Consider the following 19,223-nt stretch of genomic DNA (forward strand, 5'->3'; position numbering starts at 1 on the left):
ACTACTCAGAGGTCCAACACTGTTATGTAACTATTATTGCACCATAATTGTTCGTTTTAGTCCATAAATATTCATGGATGTAAACAGGGAGGTTCAGAAGGCAAACAGCCCTAATGAGTTACTGCAGTGTTTTACCCTGATCTCAAAGCCACAATTAAACTAATTACAGGGCAGAAAGCAGCACAATATTAAGTCTATTTTTAGGCGATTATCGAATTATTCATTAGATGCCTCCAAAGTGCACAGAGGAGTTCGATTCAAGGAGTTAATGCAGTGATGCTCCAGAAAATCACATGCAGATCCTGAGTTGATTCGTTTATAGCAGCCGAGATAAAGAAGCACAACAATGTCCACTTTTTCAGCAGCTTTTGTTCTGTATTGTTTCTGTTCATTTTCTCCAATAAAGCCTTGAACCAAACCAACCAGCTCTAAACAGGCTGAGAGTAAAATACTATAAAACCACTAGGAAAAAAAAAAAAAAAATTGTCAGTTGAAATAAAATAAATGTCAAGTGAAAAAAAAATAATAATAATAATAACAAAAGCTCATTACCAAGGCAACATTTTTCAGTTCTCATTTTTATTTAATTTAACTTGATACACTTAAATAACTAGAACTAAAACAAAAATTAATAAAAACTATATGGACATATTAAAAAAACTAATAATGACAAAACACAACAAAATTAATAAACCTTTAACGAAAATGAAAATGAAAATAGCAAATCTAATATATATATATATATATATATATATATATATATATAAAACTAATTTAAAATCTTAGTGAAAACTAAAAATTAACTAATATTATGATAATGTATTTAAAATGTTCAGTTATAGTTTTAGGTATTTTACTAAATCAAGTTCAACAAAATTAGTATGATAACATATTTTTGATTATTTTTATATTTTCATTTTTTGTCAACATTTCTTATTTTTATTTAGTTTAATTTAAAGTATCAAAATGAACACAGCTGAAATAATAATGAATACAAACTAGACATTTAAATTGAACAAAAACTCAAATTAAAATGTAAATGAAAAAATACAAAACTAAAAATAAAAACTAATTCAAAATATTAATAAAAACTAGAATATGATCTCAAAATACTAAAATAACACTGGCTTTGAGAGTTTTTAATTTATGAATATATCTAATAATATTTAATATAAAAAATACATTTTGTATAAAATATTTGTTAAATAATTAATTGCAAATATATTGTTACATTTATTGAAAAATGTTCAACAGTGTATAGTGAGAAAATAGACAGGATTTTCTTTTTTTTTCCTGGACATGGGAAACAAAAGCAATATGCTATTTAATTAAACTCCACTCAGTATACTCTCTGCTCCTTATGATTGCAGACACAGTAACCCACGACACAAACATATGGAAATACTCTCTGAGGTCTTTCCTGTGAATTTCTGTTCTGCAATAATCTGTTTCTGTTCAAATAAAGAACTAAATTATTCATCTCTGCCTTCAGCGCCGTGATGAACGTGACGTCACGCTGAGCAGCAGGGCTTTTAACAAAAATTTCCTGTGGAAATGAAGGACAGATGGTTATGAGGCCAGCAGAATAATGACATTAAAGCATTATTTACTCATCCTCATGCTACTATGGGATACTTTTATGGTGCTTTAATAGCTTTTGAAATGTATTCTCGTGTGCTCCACAGAACAGCATATGGGTTTGCAGCTTATGAATTCAGCTGAATTTCATTCATATTGTCCTGTGAGGTCAGTTCATTTCATATGTGAGACTTTTTACTGCATCAGTGCATTATAATGCAGATCTTTCACGACCTGCATTACATGCAATCCGAATTACATAATCACAAATCCCAGTATTCGTAATTCGATTACATCATATTACGCTTTAAAAGTATCCTAATTATGTTGCAGTTACTTTTTTATGGATTACTTTTTTTATGGGGGGAGTCGTGGCCTAATGGTTAGAGAGTCGGACTCGTAATCGAAAGGTTGCGGGTTCGAGTCTCGGGCCGGCAGGGATTGTAGGTGGGGGGAGTGAATGTCCAGCACTCTCTCCACCCTCAATACCACGACTGAGGTGCCCTTGAGCAAGACACCGAACCCCCAATTGCTCCCCGGGTGCTGCAGCATGGCTGCCCACTGCTCCGGGTGTGTGTTCACGGTGTGTGTGTGTGTGTGTGCATTTGTTCACTACTCACTGCTGTGTGTGTGTGCACTTGGATGGGTTAAACGCAGAGCACCAATTTCGAGTATGGGTCACCATACTTGACAATACGTCACGACTTTAATTACATGATTGCATATTATTCACACAATGGCAGTAAACGATAATTTGTCGATTTCCCTAATTCTTATTTTTTTTAAATTTTCCTTTCTAAAAATCCTACTGTGTGTCAAACTATTTTACTTTGAAAACTTTGGAGGAGTAATGTGTCATTGCTGTTTTCATGTTTGTTAATGTATGTTCATGTAATGCAGGGATTTACAAACCTTTTTTTCAACCAATAAAATATGTACTTAAAATATATTAATATTTCAAAAATGTATCAAGCAGTGTTGGGAAAAGTTACTTTTAAAAGTTATGCATTATATTGCGTTACTCCCTAAAAAAGTAACTGATTACGTAATTTTGTTACTTTTTATGGAAAGTAATGTTACTTTTTAAATCTGGGCAGGGCTTGCTTGTTTGATTTTTAATATAAAATGTTCTATTTTTGGCAAATATAAATGCGCTTTCACTCCAAAAGTGAAATGAATAAGCATCAGGCTGAAGGAAATGCTAATTGACTTCTGTATAGGAATTATTATATATTATATAATATTCAGCTGTGCTGCCGTTCTGCATGAAGAATAAGATGCAGAAGAAGAAAGTTCAACACTCTTCAGCATTAAAACAAAAAGAAGATTTTTTTTTTTTTTATCTAAAGTCATTTTTGCATATTAGTATGATTGAATTGGATCATCAAAGGTCAGCAGCAAAGACAATAGGATTAAATACATAAAAGCATATCTATGTTATTTAACATATTTAATTATTGTGGGTTTGTAGAATATTCAGAGTTTTAATTTCAGTATTTTTTATTCATTTTGAGGAATACTGAATCTGTTTTTGTGCATGAGTAAATTTAGACACATTTGTGACCCTGGAGCACAAAACCAGTAGCAATAGCCAACAATACATTGTATGGGCCAAAATGAGTTATGCCAAAAATCATTAGGATATTAAATAAAGATCATGTCCATGAAGATATTTAGTAAATTTCCTACCGTAAATATATCAAAATGTAATTTTTGATTAGTAATATGCATTGCTAAAAACTTAATTTGGACAACTTTAAAGGAGATTTTCTCAATATTTAGATTTTTTTTTTTGCACCCTCAGATTCCAGATTTTTGGCATATTGTAATATTTAATGCATTTTATGATGTTGATATAAAAAAAATGGAATATATAGGCTATATCAGTAATGGTAAGTTTAAAACAAGTTAGATTAAAAAGTAATTAGTGCTGTTAAACGATTAATAGCGATTAATCACATCCAAAATAAAAGTTTTGCTTAACATATATGTATTGTGTATATTTATTATGTATAAATACACACACATGCATGTCTACAGTTCAGAAAAATAGGTTATGTTTATATATTAAATATATTTATTTATAATATAAATTATATGAATATAAATATAGACATGTAAATATACATAAATATTATATTATAAATATGTGTATTTATATATACATACTAAATATACACAGCACATATATTTATATTATGTTAACCAAAACTTTTATTTTGTATGTGGTTAATCGTGATTAATCGTTTGACAGCACTAAGAGTAATCTAACAAGTAGTCAGAATACATTACTTTAAAATGAGTAACCTAGATCACATTAATTACTACAATTTTCATCTGTAATCAGTGACAGATTGCAATTTGTAAGTAATCTACCCAGCAGTGGCTTCAGAGGATCTCCTCTATCGTGTCGTTTGACGGCATGCATTTAACGACGTCTTAAAGCCTCACTTAGCCTGTGATCGCTCCTTCTATCCTGTTATGTCATATGCAGCGAACACCGACGGACCCAAAATGTGATTTCATACAAATTTGCTCCTCTCAAGTGGGTCAGCGCCGGGGTCCAGAAATAAATTGCTTCTGAAAGCTGCGTTTGCAGATGGAGGCCGTCTTGCTCAGCATCGCAGGGGCTGCTTTTCTAGCTTGGGTTCTGGTCGGTAGTGACCTGACGGCCGCTGTCTGATTGACCACAGGTGCGACGGTCGATTTACAGTCTCCACGGCCCACATTACCCCACAGATCTGCACTGAAATAGTTATCACTGATGACACCCAATGTAATTGCTAATTACACGCCTCGGCAAACACGTTTTCTCCCTCTCCACCCTCTTCTCTTCTGTTTTCTGAGGCGAAATCTTCAGTTATTTATTTCTCCCTTTTGGATTCTGAGACTCGTGTCATTTGGAAATAAGAGCGTCTGTAATTTCTCTCAGAGTAAAACACTCTCCCAGTTTGAGTAAATTCAATTTCCAATTTGATAAATGTGGGAATGTCGTGCAGCTTTTGGTGGAAATATGAATTCATTGCAGCTGCTGGGAGAAAATATTGTGTAATTTTGGTGTGTTGAAACAAATCAATGTATTTTATAATATCTAAGGGTTTGTATCTCGGTATGAGAGTATAAAATGATCCTACATCTGACTGATTTTATTATTTATATAGAAAGAAAATTAATGTGTTTCATAAGTGGAAAAAATAAATATGTGTGTAGGAGTTTTGTATACGAGGCATGTATTTTAATAGATTTATTTAATTAAAAGTTGCTAAGGTTAATCATGTTCTGTAATTGTTAATAACTGATAAACAAGAGTAGTCGGATAATTAGCAGACTGCACTCGTTAAATAAGGAATACTGACTTTAATTTGCCATTTTACCCTGTGAAATCTCTAAAACTTTCCATTTAATAGAGTTTTATGTCCTGATATGGTCTTGATTGTAATTAGTATCGGAGTGAACAGAAAAGTGGTATTGTCCATCTCCCAAAAGGGAAGAATTTTTTTATAAAATATTTAATAAGGAATATTCAATGATTTCAAAGATGAATATGTACAGATTTTATTGATTGGGCTTATATTTATTTAGAGACCTGAAGTTTTGTGCTTTTATGAATTAATTTATCGCACAAAGGACCATTTAAAATGATACACTACCATTCAAAAGTTTGAGGTCAGTAAGTTTTTTTTTTCTTTTAATTAATTTTATTCGCTGTTTACTTGACTCTATCATTACCTGCTTTATGAATATTCAGTAATTGAGATCCTGAAGTTATCTCAACCATTACTTTGAACGATGACTTTTATAATTGTCTTAATATTCAAGATATTAATATCTTAATATCTCCCACATTGCCAAATTGAATGCCACTGATTAATTAAGCACAAAGGGACGTGAGAAAGGTAACATGTATCTGTAAACAAGCGCAGCCGTGATAAACGCTTCACTGTTGATTAATCTGCTGGAAAATTACTTTAAGATGCAGATCTCAGGAAGATCACATTACACACGGATATTAACTTGAAATTCATTTCCAATCCCATTTGGGCTGAAAAGCCTATATATTGATTATTTTGGCATTTTAAAATCTTATTACACGCGTTTAATAACACATTGGGGTTTGTTTTACAGATCACATTGCAACTTCATAAATCTTTTTGATGAATTTAATGCATCCTTGCTAAATAAAAATCTGAATGTATCACCTTCACACCCTAGTAGGCACCATGCAGCTATCTCGTAACCACTATAAACACCTTAGAAACTCCTTAGCAACCATGCCAAACACCTTAGCAACTTCTTAGACACTTCTCTGAACACCTTAAGATCTTCCTAGTGACCACTCAGAACACCTTAGCAACTTCCTAGCAATTACTCTGAAAAACTGAGCGAATGATCACCTGACAACTCCCTACCAACAACTCCAAACACTATAGCAACTCCCTAGCAACTACTCCAAACACAATAGCAACTTCCTAGCAACCACTCTAAATACTATAGCAACTCCATAACTACTACTCTGAAAAACTGAGTGAATGATCACCTGAGCAACTCCCCACCAACAACTCCAAACACCATAGCAACTCCCTAGCAACCACTCTAAAAACCATAGCAACTCCCTAGCAACTACTCTGAAAAACTGAGTGAATGATCACCTGAGCATCACCCCACCAACAACTCCAAACACCATAGCAACTCCCTAGCAACTACTCTAAAAACCATAGCAACTCCCTAGCAACTACTCTAAAAAACTGAGTGAATGATCACCTGAGCCACTCCCTAGCAACTACTTCAAACACCACAGCAACCACTCAAAACATCATAAGAACTCTCTAGCAACTATTTTGAATAACTGAGCAACCGAACATCTGAGCAACTCCTTAGCAACAACTACAAACACCATAGCAACTCCTTAGCAACCACTATGAATGCCTTAGCAGCTCCCTAGCAACCAGTCTGAATAACAGAACAATAACCTGCAAATTACTGTACTCTGAATAATACAACTGAATACCTGAGCAACTCCCAAGCAACCATTCCAAACACCTTAGCAACTCCCCAGCAATGTATCTGTAAACAAACGCAGCCGTGATAAACGCGTTGACTCCCTCAAGCTTCACTGTTGATTAATCTGCTGGAAAATGACTTCAAGATGCAGATCTCAGAAAGGTTAGCATTCACGTTGCATATGGATATGAACATGATATACACACCGCAGTCCAATCCCATTTGGGCTGTAAGTAAAAGCCTATATATTGATAATTTTGGCATTTGAAACATCTTATATGTGCATTTAATATCACAATTGGGGTTTGTTTTACAGATCACATTGTAATCTTTAACTTTTCAACACATCTGGAAGAGGAAGAATGTCTCAATGCTCTATTTACGGGAAGTCTGGATGTGTTTATGCTGGGTGTGTTTGCTATTATCTTTACGCTTGGTTTCAGTCTGCAGGGCGTCACGGGTGGGTCATTCTCAGGGCCAAAGGTCAGCGGTAGACGAACTTGTCACGGTGGCAGAGAGAGGGTGAACACGAGGTCTTCTCCCATGGATGATTCTTCTGAGACGGGTGCCGACAGACGGCTGGTCCTCGGGGGTTTTTGTGTGGATGTGTCTGGCAGATGTTGTGCTCTTCTGGGACCGCCGGGTTCTTCCTCCCTCCCGGATCGTCTGCTGTGACCCGTGACACTCCTCCTGGACCACCGTCATGCGGACTATGAAGACAGGCTTGCATTATGGATGAGGTATGTAATAGTTTAAAGTGATAGTTCACCCAAAAATGAAGATTTGCTGTTAATTTACTCACCCTCAGGCCATTCAAGATGTAGATGACCCTTTTTCTTCAGTAGAACAGTAAAGTAGATTTTTAGCTGAAACCATGCTGCTTGATTCACATAACATAAGTCAGCGGCTGCCCATTTTTGAGAATAAAAAAAAAAAGAAGCATATCAGTGAATGTTAAATTAATCGACTAATGCCTAAAGTGAACGACTACTAGTCGACCAGAAAAATCTTTAGTCGAGGGCAGCCCTAATTATTACCTGTAGTTCAGAGCCTCAGGCATACGGTCCAGAGTGATGTTCGGTTCTTGAACGAATCATTCTTTTGAACCAGTTCTTTTTGGTAAACTGGATGAACATGTTCATCAAATCGGACTGAAGTGTTTGAATCAGTTTGTGGCTCGAACAGCACAGAACTCCTTCTTCCCCTCAGACATTAGACTCAGTGGACACAGACTAGTCTCATCTATCTCATAGAATAGTTGGACTGAATTACTACAGCTCAATTTGCACATTGTTAATGTTACTGCTGCAATCATGAGTTGCACCCTATTTACTACGTTACTGTACTGTTGTTTTGCACATAAGTCAATATTGTACACTTGCACATACAGATGTACATAGTCTATATTTCTACTTCTGCAATATAGTTTTACTTTTACTTTTATTATGTTTGTTTGTTTGTATGTATGTTTGTGTGTTTTTATTTTTATTTTTACATAGTTTGCACTTTTCTTGGCATTCACTGTGGACAGCAAAGAAAGAATTTCATTGTACAGGGAAACTTGTTTTCCTCACTGTTCACATGACAATAACCGCTTTGAATCCTTTGAATCCTGAATCCTTGAATCAAAACTCAATTTCAGACGCCTGACAGTCACTCCAACTCGAAATGAGCCAAAATAGGAGCATATCTGATCTTGTGATTAACTCATTCAGCGCTCCAGTACCTCCAGCAGTCACTGAATTGAGGAAACAGTTCGCCTCGGACCGATGAGCCGCTGATGTGCACATGCGTGAACTGAGAACTTGATTCATGTGGTGAAATGCACCTCTTTATGGTTTCTCATTGCTTATGTAAAAGGTCAGCTGATGAAGACTAGTTTATTCACTTTGTATACTTTAGACATATAATCCATCCAAGTATCACATCATTATTGTGTGCTTTAATAATATAATTGCATATATGTTGCATCGTTGAGATGATTACGTAAACAAACTAGTGAATTGAACCAGTTCATTGAAACGAACTGTCTGAAAGAATCAGTTCACAGAAAATAATCAGATTTCCTCGTTTGCCTGAAGGTCTGGATTGCACGTAATAATGCTGTAAATACTGTTCAGTTTCTTGCACAGGCCAATCATTTGGCTTCATAAGACCTCAATATATTGTTAAGAGCCACAGATATTCATTTTGCATTCCTTCATACAGTACGCTTCTTTTTATTCTCAAAAACGTGCAACTGCTGACGTGCATTTTATGAATCACCAAGGACCACGTTTCAGCTCTTCTTCAGTAAATCTTCTTTACTGTTCTACTGAAGAAAGAAAGTCATCTACATCTTGGATGACCTGTGGATGAGCAAATTAACAGCAAATCTTCATTTTTGGGTGAACTATCCCTTTAATACAACTTTGGGAACACCATGCATTTTCATTTGAATACGAAGGCTAGTGAAAATGTATCTGCAGACTCTCTTTGTCTTTCCCATGACAGTTTTGTTCAGTTTTTGTTGGGAAAGAGTTTTAGTTATATAAGAATTGATGGGTGCGTCTTTGTGCAGCGATTACATTCCTGCACTGTTGATCTATGATCGCTTGATAAAACCATCACATGGAGTTCTGTTCAATAAGAGAGATACTGAAAAACACAAGCGAATCATTTAGAGGATTCCTGTCACAGAAATGGATGAGATGCTGAAAATCATTACATTCGCTTGCCAAAGTACTGTTATGTTTCTGTTATATGACTATTTATCTACACCGCTGTTTGAAAGTTTGGTCTTGGTTTATTTTTTAATGTTCTTGATATCTCTTCTGCCCAGCAATGCTGTGTTTATTTGTTAAAAAATACAGTAAAATTGTGAAATATTATTACAATTTCAAATAGCTGTTTTCTATGTAAGTATATATTAAACTGTAATTTATTTCTGTGATCAAAGCTGCATTTCAGCATCATTACTCCAGTCTTCAGTGTCACATGATCTTCAGAAATCATTCTAATATACTGATTTGCTGCTCAAGAAACATTTCTGATTATTATCAATGTTGAAAACAGTTGGGCTTTGTCAAGCCAAGATTCAGAGCTGACAGACTTTCCTTTTCTATTTTTTTTTTGCTAATCCACCTCAAGTGACCTGCACTTGCACTCTCAGACTTGCACTCTCAGACACTTGCGCTTCCGCGAGTGACTTGCAATCTTTTTTATTTTTTATTTTGTTCTATTTATTGATTATTTTTTTGTTTGAATCTCTCAACATTTTACAACAGTAGCTAGGTGGTGAAAACAAGAAAAAAGCAACGTCACTGAGAGTGCAAGTCTGAGAGTGCAAGTGCAAGTCTGAGAGTACAAGTCTGAGAGTGCAAGTGCAAGTCTGAGAGTGCAAGCGCAAGTCTGAGAGTGCAAGCGCAAGTCTGAGAGTACAAGTCTGAGAGTGCAAGTGCAAGTCTGAGAGTGCAAGCGCAAGTCTGAGAGTACAAGTCTGAGAGTGCAAGTGCAAGTCTGAGAGTGCAAGTCTGAGAGTGCAAGCGCAAGTGTCTGAGAGTGCAAGTGCATGTCTGAGAGTGCAAGTCTGAGAGTGCAAGTGCATGTCTGAGAGTGCAAGTCTGAGAGTGCAAGCGCAAGTGTCTGAGAGTGCAAGTCTGAGAGTGCAAGCGCAAGTGTCTGAGAGTGCAAGTCTGAGAGTGCAAGCGCAAGTGTCTGAGAGTGCAAGTCTGAGAGTGCAAGCGCAAGTGTCTGAGAGTGCACGTCTGAGAGTCCAAGCGCAAGTGTCTGAGAGTGCAAGTCTGAGAGTGCAAGCGCAAGTGTCTGAGAGTGCAAGTCTGAGAGTGCAAGCACAAGTGTCTGAGAGTGCACGTCTGAGAGTCCAAGCGCAAGTGTCTGAGAGTGCAAGTCTGAGAGTGCAAGCGCAAGTGTCTGAGAGTGCAAGTCTGAGACTGCAAGCGCAAGTCTGAGAGTACAATTCTGAGAGTGCAAGTGCAAGTCTGAGAGTGCAAGCGCAAGTGTCTGAGAGTGCAAGTGCAAGTCTGAGAGTGCAATTCTGAGAGTGCAAGTGCAAGTCTGAGAGTGCAAGCGCAAGTGTCTGAGAGTGCAAGTGCAAGTCTGAGAGTGCAATTCTGAGAGTGCAAGTGCAAGTCTGAGAGTGCAAGCGCAAGTGTCTGAGAGTGCAAGTCTGAGAGTGCAAGTGCAAGTCTGAGAGTGCAAGCGCAAGTGTCTGAGAGTGCAAGCGCAAGTGACTGAGAGTGCAAGTCTGAGAGTGCAAGTGCAAGTCTGAGAGTGCAAGTCTGAGAGTGCAAGTGCAAGTCTGAGAGTGCAAGTTTGAGAGTGCAAGCGCAAGTGTCTGAGAGTGCAAGTCTGAGAGTGCAAGTCTGCAGCCAGACCCTTCTCTTCACATTAGCAGTGAAATGAGATTTAGCTTTTTCAGTTATATGAAGCGATTGAAGTTTTTGGATGTCATTGATTTCTCACATTAGTAAACCCCAGATCATCCTAATGTGCCAGCTAACACACATTCCTACTCTGACACTGATGCAATGAATATGTATGAGGAGCGACAGCAGACCATGAAACTTCAATGTGCATTAGCAATGAAAGCAGGTTTGATTAAACAGCTTTTAAATATGCACATTTCTCTCATCATTAGAGCAGCCTGATGTTGGTGTTTGCTTATGAGGGATTAGATCTGAGTCTGATCATTATATGTGGAGCTCAATAATGTATATGCACCGAGAACACTGTGATGTATTAAACCTGTCCGATACATGCATGTCGTTATAGAAGCAGAAATGGATGAACCCGCGAGGACGTGCAATAAGTCACCAGCTTACATAAAAAACTTGTTTTGAATTATTTAACTGCGGCTCATTATTGCAAAGTCTACAAATCTTAGAGGTGCAGCTTTAAAAAAGATGACAGTAGCCATTATCCTATTTACACAGCTGCAGGGAGCCATACATTATAACTGTGACACAAACTCATTCGTTTTACTCTTTCATCGGGTTATCAAACCATCAGACTTCTTTGTGCCCTGGATTTGTGGTGCTGGACGGAGAAGAAACCTCACTGAATTCATATTGCGCTTCATCATTTCTTTAAGCAGAAACCACCTCCACATAAGTGGGATTTGCTCTTATTTTCCCAGCGAATATCCTACACGGATAGGGCCTGCTTGGGAAAACCGAGCAAGCGATGCAGTTCAGGTGGGAAGGAAGGGAGATCTGTCTTGGGAAGGCCTTGGCAGATCCTCCCAATCGGATGGAGCATATTCGGTTCACGTGCAGCGACTGAATGCCTTCCAATGTTTGCAGACACTGATGGATGAGAACATAACGACGTGCCGATGGACAGACCACATCTCTGAGAAAAAACTGTGAATATGGCAATTAATCTTGAAGCTGGAAAGCTTGGAAGTGGTTGGAGCTGCAGTGTTGGGCGTTTTGTTTGCGTTCCCGCTCACTGTCATTTCATCTGTGAGAGCAGTTTGCTGTTTTCTGTTTTATTTAAGAGTTTATAAGATTACAGTTCCACTCGGTTTCTGCTTTTTCTCAAGGATTTTGCGACGGGCAACAGTGATGATGGTTTTACGACCGAATTTAGTGAGGTTTATGCATGAAACATGACATATTGTAAGATACTGTACATTCTGTGAAAATAAGATTTAATATTAAATGCAAATAGTTTCTCGGGTAAATGTAGGTCTGTCAATTTTTGGAAACATTTCGAGGGGTGAATAAGAACAAAATACAGGATCTTTTCTTTGCTGTGAACTGATGCTTATATGTTTTGAACATATTTGTATTTTAGTTGTAGCTGGTTAGTTTAACAGTTAGTTTAACTACATTTAAAGAGCCACTGATAATAAAATATATATATATATATATATATATATATATATAATTTAAATGTATATTTAAAATACTTTTGTGATTCATACACTACTGTACAAAAGATTTTTGCACCAAAGATGCATTTATTTTTACAAAAATACAGTAAAAATGTGAAATATTATTATAGATTAAAATAGCTGTTTTCTATGTGTATATATGTTAAAATATAATTTATTGCTGTGATAAAAGCTGAATTTTCAGCATCATTACTCCAGTCTTCAGAAATCACGATCCATTAGAAATCATTATGATATGCTGATTTGCTACTTAAAAAAAAACCATTTCTGATTATTATCAATGTTGAAAATGGTTCATATTTTGTGGAAACAATGATACATTTTATTTTTCGGGATTCTTTGATGAATAGAAAGTTCAAAAGAACAGCATTTATTTGAAATATAAATATTTTGTAACATTATGAATGCCTTTACTGTCACTTCTGATCAATTTAATGCATACTTTTATGGATAAAAGTATTAACTTCTTCTCTAAACCGTGACCCTGAAAACAACATGTGACCTATGACCCTTGAACAGTAGAATATATTGGGCCATCAAGGTTCAAGTTCTTATCATCTGAAACAAAGCTTCATTTTAAACTTGCAGAAAAATCTTCATGAACTCCTGGCAGCTTGACGGCACGTCCGGTTGATTTACACTGATTATGACAGTAAATATGCTGCGCACAATCAGCAGAGCAAAGCTGTAATGTATGTGTGCATGTAGAGGAGCTGGCAGACTCATGAATCACGGCTGTTGATTTGGGTGTAATGACGCCGCAGCAGAGATGAGTCTGACAGAGACAGAGACGCGAGACCTTATTTACACCAACTGCACGAATCATTAAATGTTCACCGATTCGTCTCTGAGCTATTGTATGAATCATTCCTTTGACTCGGCTGGAATGTGAACTCTGATCAGAGATTTCAGTGAAGAAAAAACCTGATGATTTATGTGAACTGAGCAGCGCTTGTCACTGCCATCGCTTCAGTTTATTTCTGTTGCTACCGATGCTGGGCATTTGGATTCACTTCTGTTTGGAACTAATTATGAACATTACAGATGGCCTGTAATGGTTTTTCCAGAATCTGCTGTGTGCGTTTGCCAGCGAACAGTTTAATGTGCTATTGTTTTCTTTGGGCTGCAAACAGCAGAACTCTAGCAGTGTAATGTTTGAAGAACATGCTGCTGTCATTAAAGCAAGAAAGACATCATCAAGTTAATAAAAAAAGTATAATTACAAATGGTAATTGTTATGGTAATTATATAATTTTTAATGAAAAAAACATTAGAAGAATGCAAATTTGATGCATGGACCCCTTCAGTCTATTAAAATGAATGTTCACAGATCCCAGCTAACAGGAAACAAGGTTTTCTCAAAGTTATAAACACACATTCTTCCAGTAACATTAATAGAACATTCATTCAGAGTTATCTGGTCTTTATTAACACTCTCAGAACATTAGTACAAGAATTATTTTTTTGTTGGACATTCATCAACATTTTTTAAATGTTGCTACATGTTTCAGAACATTGAAAAGTATCTTTCCCATCATTTCCCATAAAAAAGGGTTTTAAAACATTTTAAAAACTGGATGGTTGTCTCATGCTTGTTCAAGACATTAGCAAAAAAAAAAAAAACGAAGGGACGTTTTTTTTAATGTTACTACTTGTTTCAGAACATTCAGAAAAGATTCAAAAGTAACATTCCCATAATGTTTGCAAAAATATAAAATGATTAAGTTAAAACACTGAAAAAAGTGGATAGTATTCTCAAAGCTGTAATCAAATGGTCTTCCAGTAATGTTGATAGAACATTCATTGAAAGTTATGTAATGTTCTCAAAATTTTAGCACAAAAACAAAGAAACTAACTGGACGTTTGTCTAATGTTTTTTTAAATGTTACTACTTGTTTCAGAATGTTTGGAGATAACATTGAAAATTAATGTTCCCATGGCATTTGCAAAACTGTAAAATAGAAAGTTTTAAATAATTAAAACTAGATGGTTCTCTCAAGCTTATGATCAAATGTTCTTCTATAGGCACAAAAAAAATACTTTCTATTTTCACACATATCTTATTTGGATGGCTGTCTAATATTTTTAAATGTAACATGTTTCAGAACTTTCAAAGAACATTCAAAAGTAACATTCTCATAATGTTTTCAAAAATGAAAATAGAATGTTCTCCTAATGTTTGCATAAGCAACAAAAAACTAGATATTTTGAATGTGCGTAGAACATTTAAAAGCAACGTTCCCATAATGTTTCCAAAATAGAGTGTTCACTTAGCATTCGCATATAAAAAAGTTTTTACATCATTTTAAACACTGGATGTTTTTATTTAGAGAACATTCAGAAATAACGTTTTCATAGCTTGGAACATTAGTGAAACGTTCTTAGAAGATATGTTTGTTAGCTGGGATCCTCCTGTCTGTGTTATTCGACTCACATCTGTGGCACAGGAAGGGAATTGTATGAAAAAGCCTTTTCTCACTCTTGAGGAAAAACATTACACGGAAAGTTAAGTTACCCTGCGCTGTGAAATGATTCCTGTTCTTGCTCACACACGTCTGTCAGAAAGAGGCCAAATTCAGCGAGGTAAAATGAAGACGGCCGAGTACCGCGTCTGTACGCTGCCAGGTCAATTGAAATTGTGTACTTACCCTTGTGGTGCTGGAGAAATGAACTACTGCTGCACGTCTGGGGACGTGAAGGACTCGGGTTAATGGGGAGACTTGGCTCGCCGTGCACATGAGTGATGCCGCCTTCTGTGACAATGTTGTTTTCCAGACGTAGCGGACGTAGGTTGCCGGCCTGGCGGCTGCACTATTCCGGGGTTGGTCCGGGGGAGGCTTGGGGTTCTGGGGGCGCTCTGCCTCCCGGTTGGGGTTACGGCTGGGCCTGGGGGGCTTGGGTCCTGGTTGGTGTGCCGCCGGGAGCATGGGTTGGTGCATGCGCTTGGGCCCGGCCCTGGTGTGGGGGTCTTCGATGCATCGGTGCCTCCGCGGGGGGGATCCAATAGAGGCAGGGAAAACAGGCCTAACCTGGGTGTCTTATTGTCTTATGTAGTCTGGGAGTTGAATGAGTGATGGGGTGGGGTAGTTTTTCCTCTGCTGTGGGGTCTGGTGGGCCGCCCCGGGCTGCCATGGGCCCTGGTCTGGATGGGCCTGGGCCCCCCGCCCTGGGCAGATTTGGGGTAACGGGGGTGCCTATGGGGGTCAGCGGGGGAGCTGGCTCCGAAGGGGGGGGTATTTTGCCCCCTCTGATGCTTTCCTCCCCATCCCTAAGGCTTCACTTCTCCCGCCCCATCACACCAACACATAGGTAGGGTTTTGAGGTGCGGGTGTGTCGCTGGGATGCGGGGGAGGTGGTACTCCTCTGTCTCCTCGTGGCCACCTGCATCTCAATCACACATTACAGCTTAGACATTCTCATTACTTACTGTCACATGACACATACATATAGGGCCTTGGGGGTGGGCACACTGAATGGCATCCGGAGGGCGGTCTGTTCATTCAGCCTTCCCTCTGGTGCCAGTGCCCACTTCTCAATTTTAAGTTGCACATAGACATTGAGGGCTCTAGGGAGGGGACGAGCTGACACAAGCTTGTGGAGGGTGCCCCTCCCCTGTTTTAAAGCACCCCTGTTTTAAAGCACCTTAGAACAACACACACCAACACTACATTTGAGCGGGTGAGGTGAAGCATGGGGTCTCTTTTTTTTTTTCTCACACCCCTGTTCTCTGTTCTCTGTCCGGGGCCGGGGGCTGCGAGGATGAGCTGGCCGCCCGGTCGGGGTCTGGGCTGGTGGTCTTCTCTGCTGCTGCGGGGACCGGGGTGGTCTTCCTGTCCCCACGCCAGAGCGAAGGGGGTTCAGCTCCGGGATCGGGCGCTGATTACCCCTCTGGGGGTGGTGGTGCCTGGATCTAGGAGTATAGAGTGCATATAGGGAGTGTGAGTGTGGGTACCATGTCCATTTTTGTGTGTCTACATGTGGGGCGAGGGTGAGAATATTCGTTGCGTGCTTGAGGGTGGGAACGTATGCTTGTGTATATGTGTGCTTGTTCGTCTACGTCTATGTGTCAGGTCGGGCCTTAGACTCCACCTCACTCATCATCTCAGTCGACCCCCACCCCACCACCATGCCCTGCCGGTGGAGGATGCCGCCGGTGCATTGGTGGTTTCTCGCGCCGGGGTAGGATGCTCGGGTGAGCGCTGGCCCACTCTCGGCGGTCGCTTGGCGGGGCCTGGCCCTACTGGCCTTGCTGGGCCCCGGTTGGGGGGTGGGGGGCCCTTGGATCTCCGGGCCCAGGGCTCGGTCTGCCCTGGTGTGGTCGGCTGCCGGCGGAGCCTGCGGGCTTGCCGCCACGGCACCCTAGGGTGTCTACACTGTGGCTGTCGGATGTCCCACCTTCGGGCTCTCCTCTGCCCTTTTCTGGGTGGGGGCCGCAGTTGTCCCTGCGGTGGTTCCCCTGGGGGTCCCGTGCCCTGGGGGGCCTCCGGATGTTTGGGGCCTGGGTCTCTTCCATGCCTGCTTCATGCCTTGCGGGATGGGGCTGTTGTTCCCCACACACACACTATTAAACATTTACATGGAGGAACCTTATGAACACAAGCGCGCTCACACACACAGGTGTACACTCAAGCATTCACATTGGTGTAAAAACGGGTGCTCACTGACACACATTGTTCTGATCTGCTGTTGCTTCAAAACTTATTTTGTAATATTAGTTATGCGTGTTGCTCAATAACATTTAACATTTAGAATTTATTGTGATTCATACAGATGTTGGTTGTTGCTGCAGTTTCTCTGATGTTGTGTCTTCTGTTGTGTCTTCTGTTGTTTTCTCTTTTTGTCAGCAGGTATCGAAGCAAATTGTCTGTTTTTTTTTTTTTTTTTTTTTTTTTTTTGTCTTGTTTTTTCCTCTCTCTCTCTCCCCCTTCTCTGTTGACTTTATCCACATTTTTTTTTTTTTTTTTTTTTTTTTTTTTTTTTTTTTTATTATTATTATTATTTTTATTATTATCATTATAATTATTTTTTTTTTTTTATTATTATTATTATTATTATAATTTTTTTTTTTTTTTTTTTTTTTTTTTTTTTTCTCTCTCTTGTTTCCTCTGTCCCCTGGTCTTGTCGGTCATAGTATGGTTAAATAAAAGGGTATATAAAATTTAATTAATTAATAAAAAATAAATAATATAAAGAAAAAAAAAAAAAAAAAAAAAAGGCTGTGAATGATGATAGCATAACTACACATACGTACTGTCATGTGTTATCTGTGTTACTGACAGGCCAAAAAAAAAAAAAAAAAAAAAAAAAAAAAAAAAAAAAAAAAAAAAAAAAAAAGGAAAAAAAAAAAAAAAAATGTTGTTTTCCAGTGAAATGTATGACATTATAAAGATGAGGGAGTTGGATGGAGATATTGGAATCTGGCCAGGTCAATTTCAGACTCTCTCTCTCTCTCTCTCTCTCTCTGTCTCTCTCGAGACGATTGCTGATGATGATTTCTGTGACATTTCGGTGGAGAGCCACGCTGTAACATTAAAGTACCTCGCTGAGACGGATCTGTGCAGCCGCTGGGCCAAATTCCATTTTGTTCAGAGAGAATGACAGTCATTCCCGGCAGACTGAGGCTTGAGTTGGACTCGGGTTAGAGAAACTGACAGGAGTGTTTCCAAAAAAGTGATTTCAGGAGTGTGTGTTGGTCTCTGCCTCGATAGAGCTATCAGAAACGTCCAAAGCGTTTCTCAGCACCGTTTCTGCTCTCTGTCCTAAATGTCAGTCCTGGCTCCAGTGGGAGGCCATTAGTAAAACCTGAGAATTCAAATGATTTTCATCATGGACTGCTGAACACTCTCAATGCGTCTTGAGAAATCTGGGAGAGATCTTGCTTTCCTTGACCTTTTCACACACAAAAATGACCATGTTGTTATGTTTTTTGGCCATGTACAGTGGTAATATCATGGCATTTGTAAATGCTTTGATGTTGGACCATGATGCTTCAAACAGCAAAGTCACAATTCCCAGGGAATAAATGTTGATAAAAAAATAATAATAATATATCTATCATCTATCCATCTATTATCATTCTATCTGTCTCTGATAAACCTTCAAGCTTTTAAATGTTTTTCAAAACTTTCAGGTTGTGTCTAGTCCATGTGTAAATTTTGTCTTGACTCGCATTTCTAGATAACAAAAAGATAGTTATATGAATTCCTTTCAGTTCCAGTTCACTACATACCTTTAAATTCAAATTGCAATTCTGCATCTAATTCATTTAAATGCAGGACTTCTCAGTTTGATTCTGAATGATGATGTAAATGTGTGAGTGTGTACGGCTGTGTTCTCCTCTCAGGTGACACCCGATCAGACGTCTGGAGCAGATGTGTCTCGTTGAGGTATATTGTGGCCGCTGAAGGCTAAACAGGATATCTTTATACACGTCTCTTTCTTCCTCGGGCCGAATAGTGGATGTCAATCACAAACTCCACCAACCAAATCCTGTGAACCGCACATGTCACCGGGGGCCATTCAGGAGCTCCGGCTCTTATTGGCTTTTCTTATCTCTGCAGTCCAGTGAGGAATCACCTTTCATTTGTCGTGGTTTTTTTCCTTCCTGAATGCAGTGAGCAGCTGATACAGTTTCTGCTTGATAATGACGCTCCAAACACATCACATGTGTTGCACGGGTGGAGGAAATGGAAATAAATGAAATTATGTTGATGAATTCTGACACACATGCAGCGATCAGTCTTCA

The sequence above is a fragment of the Barbus barbus genome, assembly GCF_936440315.1.
Source record: "Barbus barbus genome assembly, chromosome: 29".
NCBI lineage: Eukaryota > Metazoa > Chordata > Actinopteri > Cypriniformes > Cyprinidae > Barbus > Barbus barbus.